The following is an 8345-nucleotide window of genomic DNA, read 5'->3' as shown; positions in this document are numbered from 1 at the left end:
TTTGCCAGATGGCAAAATTTCTCAGCCTACTCAAAGCTGATTGTTTATGTGCACTTCCTACTACATGCTGCAGGGAAAAAAATCTGTAGAACCTGCAGTTGGCAACTGGCAGTCAAGGAAAAAAATTAGCTGAATTGCCATTTGTCCTTTTAAATAGTCCCTACTAAATTGAATTAAGACTTTCTGAACTGTCCATTACATAGATAAGGGTTGAAATCAATGGAAATTAAATGAATGTCATTTTGGAGTGAACATCTATTTCTTAATAAGGCAGAACTATATGGAATTGTGCTGGAATTAAAAATACATATAGGATGTGGTCCATCCTGTGGAAACAAAGTCAAAGTGAAAATCTTGTTCTAAACTGCATAATTAACAATTATGGTACTGCCTTGCAGACAAAGAATGAGCGAGCTGTTACAGCACAAGTCCAAAACCACAACAGCTCAAATCACTCTGTGCTGACTTGCAAAGTGAACGAATCAGTGACACAAATTCCGGGGGAAAGAGGTGAACTTGTCAACTTTAAGTGGAATTATTTTGAGTACCTGTTTACTTTTGAGCCTTAAGGATATAACAGAAAGTTCAAGATCAAATGTGTGTGAAGAAACTGTGTAGACAATGCCAAGCAGACATTGTGTCTACGTTGGCTCCGGATGTGGGAGCATGGGGGCTGCAGCGCACGTGTTCCAGCGCTGTCGGTGCAGAGAGCAGCTCACACGTGCAGGCAGGGCAGTTACAGCTCTAAGACACTGCATTCTGCTGAGAAGCATAACAAAAGGCAATGTATATTAATTCAGATGCGTCTGTACTTCTTCCTAGACCTAACCAAGCTAAGAAAGACTGCACAGCTCTGTGCAGTGCTGGGTGAACTTGCTACTTTTTTCCTTACTCAGGGACATCTCCACCAGGGCTCCCTTCAGCCCTGGAGCTCCTTCTGCTCTGCTAGAACTCTTCTATAACCCAGTTACTCGAACGATTCAAGGCAGGAATGGTTTTTATTTCCAAGACTGCAATTTATTGTGGCCACATTCAGCAGCTGTAATATAAATAGGTCTGATGTCATTAAATGACTGGAATGTGTAAATACTTGCAGAATCTGATCTGAATGAAACTTCCAGTGTCAGCATGGTAAAGTCAGGGCCAAAATATTATTCATGGTTACATGGGTGAAATCTATAATAACCTATTGATTAAACTAGGATTACCCTGTGTAACCTAACAGAATTTGGACAAGTTGTTTGTGATGGGACCCTGAGTCAGCAAGAGCTTTGGGGTGGTTATGACTTGATCTTCTGCCACAGCTCTCAAGAAGACCAAAAGATCTCTTAATCCAAAAAAGAAAAAAAAATGTAATTAGCGTATATTAACTTAGTTGAATAGAGAAAACTCTTAAGAAAGGGAAAACAGAACACAAACAAAGTCCTTTAGGTCTAGCAGGTCAGGACAGGCTGTGAAAACTGCAACTTTCTATGCTGCTGCAAACTTAGGGCTACCTATTCTTATAGGTACCCAAGATCCACTTTTTTTCCATTTCTTTACCAAAACATTGAAGAAAAGTGACATGCTACCTGATTTTAAGAGCACATGAATGTAGATCTCTTCATGTCTGCATTGACAGTCAGGTGAAAAGGAATAATATTATTTAATGTTTCTTGGACAGTTTGGAAGGGAGATGTACCACAAAAGTCTGTGAGGTGTTCCAGTGATACAAGAAAGATACCACCTTACTGTCACTGTTTCTAATTAACAGAGGAAAATATAGCACAAAACACTACAAATAGCAGATGGTTATAAAAAGGCATAAAGAAAACATGAGCAGCATGAGACCTGACTTGAAGTAATTCTGATTGTGCTAAAAATATTGGACAGGACTGCTTTTTCTCTTAGTAAAACTGAAGTGGCACATGCTAGAGTGAGAAAGAGAGGAAGAAAACTTAGCAAATTTGTTTCACCAGAGAACTTTGTGTGGAATATGTTAACATTTTAGAGATGAGAGGAATGATTTTATTAGAGATCTGAGAATGCTTAAGAGCATATTTTAGAGAAAAATATCCTGTAAGTTTAACATCTCTCGTTATCTTGAGTATTCCCTTTATGTTGGTGCTGTGCTTTTCTGTTCTGTGCTTAAAAATAACAGTTGTCTTTGAAATGTTAGAAGTCGATTAGTCTTTACTCCTTTATTTAATGTATTCTACATGTAACACTCATATACTAGGAAAGGGGATGGTGAACTTGTACAAAAAATTACAACTTCTCTGACTCTTATAATTTTCACATATATAAGCTCCAGATTCATACCTTCCTGACTACATAATGACATGGAAATTCAAACTTCCAGAATACAGTGGAAACAAGATGCCAACTTCGGACATCCTGTCCCCAGTCCGTGATTGATTTGAACTTCCAACAAATATCAGCATAAAATAACATGGGGTTCATAAGAACTGGTAATTGATGGAGTCATTTATGTTTGCAAAGCCCATTTTCTATAGCAAGGGTGATAAGCCTACCCTGAATTCTGGCTGATCACCTGCTTTTTATAGGTCAATCTACCAGCTATTTTTTGTTGGATTATATGAAAGCGTGTAATGGTGGTCTTTGTCTTGTTCTGTATCATACAAAACATAACCCTGGTACTCAGGATGAACTTTCTAAAAATGAAAGGGTTAGCTGGGCACAGGGTTGGCCTTACACCCTTTTCAGAGGCTTTCACATGATTTCATTGTTAGATCCGTAATGACTTGTTATGTGAGCTGTTGTGCCCGTGGTCACGTTTACTACATCACTGCTGCACATTTATTGTGCCTGGGCTCAGGCAAGAGGCTGCTCGTCTATTTTTGCTCTATTGGGTAGTTAGAGTTACTCTGCGGTAATTTGATGCAAAGGACTGAAAAGTAGCTCCTCATACCTAAGTATTCAGAGATCGTATGTAGAATTGTTAAATTTAACAGTTTGGATAAAATGTAAAAGATTCAAACTGTTCTGGAGACAAATTCTGGAGGAAAAATTGGAAATGCTTCATTTTTGTATTTTTTTATGAGAAGGAAACATTTAAGTAATCCTCAAACTGTACCGCCTTGTTGTAGTTTGTTTATTTCAGTTACTTTTAAAATGGTCAACATTATACTGCCTATCTCTGTGGTCCTTTCCTAATGTGATCAGTGGTTCTGGTGCATGTAAGAATTAAGATCTAGGAAGATTTGTGTTATATGGTGGGAGACACTGTTCCTCACGGACAGCTGCTCATATAAGGTAAAGAGGAGTAAAGGTGGGCCTACAGTTCTGTACGGCAAGGCTTTGCTTTTAGTGGGGTTGTCCAAAAATAGTAAGAAATTAAGACAAATATTGCTTTTGTGGTATTTGTTGTATCAAAACATATTCTCTATGGAAGTGATGATGTTTGAATTCTTTCTTTTATCTTCTGTAGGCCATTCCATAGTCAAGAGATTTCAGGTGAGATGATAGCTTCAGCTCTGCTTTTGTTTACGGGTTTTACCAGAAGAAGGTCACAGCTCATTACATTTCTTTAAAAAAAAAAAAAAAAAAAAAAAAAAAAAAAAAGCAGAAGCCTTAACTTGAAAGCAGTCAAAAAAAGGTCTTGCTGATGCATTTAGTTGTTTATGGTAGAACTGATTTTTGTAAGTTGGTTTCAAGATAGAACTTTCCAGTTGGGAATTTCTTGATGTAAAGGAAATACTAAAACCTCTTTCAATTTCAGTGCTAGCTATCCACAGAAATAAAATGCCATGGAAACGTGAGGCCAACTATAATATTTAGTGTTTAACTTATTGTTTTTAATGTAAAGATCTTAAACTATTTAATTAATATTTGTTTGTTTTTTACATTTCATAGCAGTTTATTGTTGGACATCTGTTCAGTTTTCTTTTTCTCTACACACATGTACATGAGATTCTCAATAAAACTCCTTAACAAGCTCATAAAAATTAATATACATTAAATGCAGTAATGTATATATAAAAAGATACCAAATGTTCTCAAAGTGGTAGTTCTTCTACCAGTTAAAAGGGTTTTGTCAGGAGAAGCCTGGTCAGTAATAGGTAAGTTGTAAGACGAGACTTCTTCAGATGTGACATATTCATGTGGAAATACAGAGTAATTTCTGTAGTGTGTTTTTGTAGAAATTTGGCTTTCTCAAATTTCAGAAAGATTTTAAATAACTCATTTGAGTTATCCCAACACCACCATCTGTGAGAACAGAACAAACTTTTGTTCTTCTTGGTGTATCTTGTAATAGCTTATCTTCTCCTTCAAAAGTGTCAAAATATTCAGACAGCTGAGGAATCTAGTTTTGCTGAGCATTCCAGGGCTTTCGTGATTTCATAGGGAAAAATTACTGCATTCTTATTGTCAGAAAAGGTCCATTCCTTTGCTTTCAGCTGAATATTCTTTGCTAGCGTAGATGGAGAAATATTGTCATGTTTTATTAATTTCAAAGGAAGCTGTGTTCTGCTTCATACTTTCATGTCCTGGATACTTTGTAAGCCAAAGAAAAGTGACCACTTGCCTGTCTATTTCTGTGCCACTTCATAAGCATCAGTCTAAGCAAACCTATGTGAATTTGTTGCCTTTCTGCAGAAAGGACATTCGGGACAGTTCAATTGTAATTAAAAGCAAGAATGGTGGTTTTAAAGTTGCTGTTGTCAGGCACAACAGAACCTATCAGCAAAAAGACATGGATGATCCTGATGCACTTCCCATATGGGATTATTGCTTTGCATATGATTTCCATGCCAGCCACTCTACAAAGTATATGGAAATGTCGGTAGAAAGATGTAATGCTTACTGGAGTTAATAAGAGCAAATCACAGATTTATAAAAAGTGAATTGATTGTATATTAGAGTTAGAGAAAAGCAATGTGAATGTCACAATATGTGTAATGACATTAATAAGAATGTCTGTAAGGCAAATAATAAAATACAAGATCTTTGTATGCATAAATTCATGGACTTCCTTTATTTGTATCATCTGTTTTAAACAGGAAAGAAAAAATTATTAGGATGTTATGCAACTTGAGGAGAAAGACAAACAGCGTAGTCAAGTGAGAGCTGATCTAACTACCTAGTGCCATCATCAGCACTTTCAAAATGTAAAGCAAATCAGCTTTTTTAAATGATGAAAGCAGGTTATGGGTGTGGGATTTGTAATTCTCAAGAGTGGACTGGCAAGCAACATCAAGCATGTAGTAGGACAAATTTATTGGTAATCTCTAGATAGTATGTACCATCATTAATATGATTTAAAAATGCATGTGAGGATCTGATAACATGTGAAGAATGCATTTTTATTACCTCTGTACATGCAGGCAGTGCTTCCCGTGAAAATGAGTGTGACCCGAGAAAGGGCTGCGGTACCACTGCCTACTTAATCCCCTATGTGGACATACTTATAACACTGTGTTTTCCATTCAGACTGCATTCAGTTTTTCTCTATGAACCATGTTGCATCTGGAAAGCAATGCCAGAAGGTCACAGTTTAAGGAAGTCATCCATTGCTAGTTAATCTTAATAGGATTGTTACTTGGTGACCTCAGAAGGTTGTGCAAAAATTTTATAATGATTCTTATTTTTAGGAGATAAGCCAGAGTATTTTGGGGACAGTTTGAAGAGAGCTGATTTTGAAGAGAGGAGTGTGCATCATAATGTAAGGTAATATTCAAAATATTTTCTAAGCAAACTCATTATCGGTACTATATTAACTTTATTGTAGATTGGGTCTCAATCAGGTTTTTCTCTCATTAGCCATATGTAGTAAATTGATGTCTGGTGACATCTTCCTTACAGTGTAGAAAATTGTCAAAACTGATAAAGTTAATGCTGGCTGTCAGGCACACCCACTGCCTTGATCCCTTTCTACATCCTCTGAATGTAGAGAAGTTTGCTGGTTGTACCCCTGCACACTGATCTGCCTTTCTCTCCAAATGCTACAGTGCTGGCCCCATGAAGAGTGCACTTTTTTATGTGCAATATGTTGAGTAGGTGTTTTGCTGAAGTACCAGCACATTAAACAGTGAGCACAGTCCCATTTAAAATAATTAGGATTAATTTTCTCTAGCTCTCATGAAAGCAAAAAGAAAATTATTTGCAGGTACCTGTGCAGTGCCAATTTAAGTATGATAGAGGAAAGTCATTACTGTTAATTTAATTTAAACAAATATTAGCCAAGCTTTGCAAAAGTGACAAGTGACTTTTGGTTCGTTGTTTTTGCAGGTCCAACTCAAAACACATCTTTCTTTTCAGAAAGAGCTAAGCACCTATTTCAAATGGATGATGCTTGTGGTAGGAGCATTTATCATTGTGAAAACTTTGATTTGAGAAATTTACAGACAGCTTTTGAGAAGCATGCAAGCCAAATCCTATAAAAAATATAAGACAGCTTTTAAAAATGAATGCTGATATTTTCAAATATACCTAGGCTATTTATAATAAATGGGATGAATATTTGAAAATTTCCATATAAGCAAATGAATTGCGGAGTTCAGAATTTAATCAAGCTCAATTGAAATAAGAAGGAATATTGCAAGAAAGATTGAAGGTTTCGATACTTGATTAATAATATGCTGTATTTCATATAGTCTTTTCCTAACATAATATATTTGGAGTAAAAAGATCTATAGATACATTTTATGTCTATTGTTTATAAAATTAATTGGAAAGCTGTCTGAAGACTTGAATGCATGGGTCAATCCTCTGACAATTTAAAGGATGAGGAAAGAAGGGACCTCCAAAGTAGGAATAAGTACCTCCCAAAAGGCTAAGAAACAGTATTTAATGGCCAGAGGACCTGATTAAATGTCCATGTGCTCTCCCAAATAGTAAGAAAAAATACTTGATCTTTTCTGAAGCATTGATAAAAAGTTTCCTGATGTCTTGCCCACGACTTTGAAAGTTACCCAGATTTTAACTTCAAAAGCCTAGCAGCAATATTGGGCGCCCATAAGCCCAACTTTGCCATAATTTTACTTGTAGCATACAGTGGAAAACATGAATGCGAAATGACGGTATAAATATACCAGTCAAAAGTGCAAATTAGACTAATTAATAAACTGGCAGCTTAAAATATGAGATGTCAATTACAAAGACAAGAGAGAAAACACATTTTCTGTTTTCCCCACTGCTTGTACTGTAGAACAGTATCTGATCTACATCAACAAAAACTCATTTCCTTAAATGGAAATGCTTATCTTTTCATAATTTGCATGCAGCAATGCATGCAGCTGTATATTGTCAAATTTACTATATTACACAGTGCCAGTTGTTTTTTTGTGATTCCCTATCTTTTTTATTATAAACAATATAAAATAGTGTCCCTTACCCCCAATTTTATTTATTTTCTCAGCCCTTCTCGGCGTCAGGCTTGTGGGGGCTGGTGCTATTCCCTATGGCCCCGTTGCTGGAGAGCAGCCAGGCTCAGCAGCAGCCGGCATTCTTGCAGGCTGCATCTCCCCTTCGACTCCCACCAGCCTGTCATTCTTCACTGCAGCAACAGAAACAAATCTCCTGTCTGTCACCAACTTCCAGTTTGTCTCCTGGCAGTTCTTCCTTGCTGTTCTTGTCTTCTTTCCTGCTGCTTCTTTTATCATCTCTCACTCATTTCTATTCCTCCCTAACTTAATGCTGTTATGTCAGGAGATGTGTGATGGCCCTGTTACTCATAGTTCTGCAAGCATTTCTCCATGTTCAGGTGAGATTTGATTTTTCCCAGAAAGGCTGAGATGTATTGTTAGTCTGCTAACTCAGTAGTCACTGGAGAGAGGCTGCGGTGACTACGCAGAGAATTTTTCTCCACCTTAATCTCTCCTAGAATCACTTCTAAGGGGAAGAATCAGTTCTTACAGAGAATGAGGCTTTTTTATGCAGAATGAGGTTTTGAGGTGGAAGGAAAAGGGCAGGTATCTGGTGTGTATGGTTTATTTCTATTCTAGGTTTGATATACCTTTGTAAATAAAACAGGCCATTTTTGCCTTGGCTGTCTGCATTTCCCATCTGAGCTTGTGATACACGTACTGTATGTGTACATCTAGAAGGTGAGTCTGCTCGGGGGGCAGAGGAGCTGAGTCAAATGCCCAGAATCTGGCTGATGGTGCAGCTCCTCCCAGAAGCAGAAGTTACGGGAAAATGCTGCTAATTGCTGATCTGTGTTGCTTGCACCAGCAGTGCCTATTCCGCAGTCCTGCCGGCCATCGCTGATGCTGATGTAATGACCACCATAAAGTATACTTGGCAATTACAGGGAGTTTTACTAAAGAATGTATAAATAGCCATTGAAAGAATTATTAGCACAACTATTGTTGTGCTCGTTGTTTTCTTGCCATACAGAGATA

This window comes from Dromaius novaehollandiae, chromosome 13 (assembly GCF_036370855.1).
Source record: "Dromaius novaehollandiae isolate bDroNov1 chromosome 13, bDroNov1.hap1, whole genome shotgun sequence".
NCBI classification, from domain to species: domain Eukaryota; kingdom Metazoa; phylum Chordata; class Aves; order Casuariiformes; family Dromaiidae; genus Dromaius; species Dromaius novaehollandiae.
Note: the sequence above shows the minus strand (reverse complement) of the source record.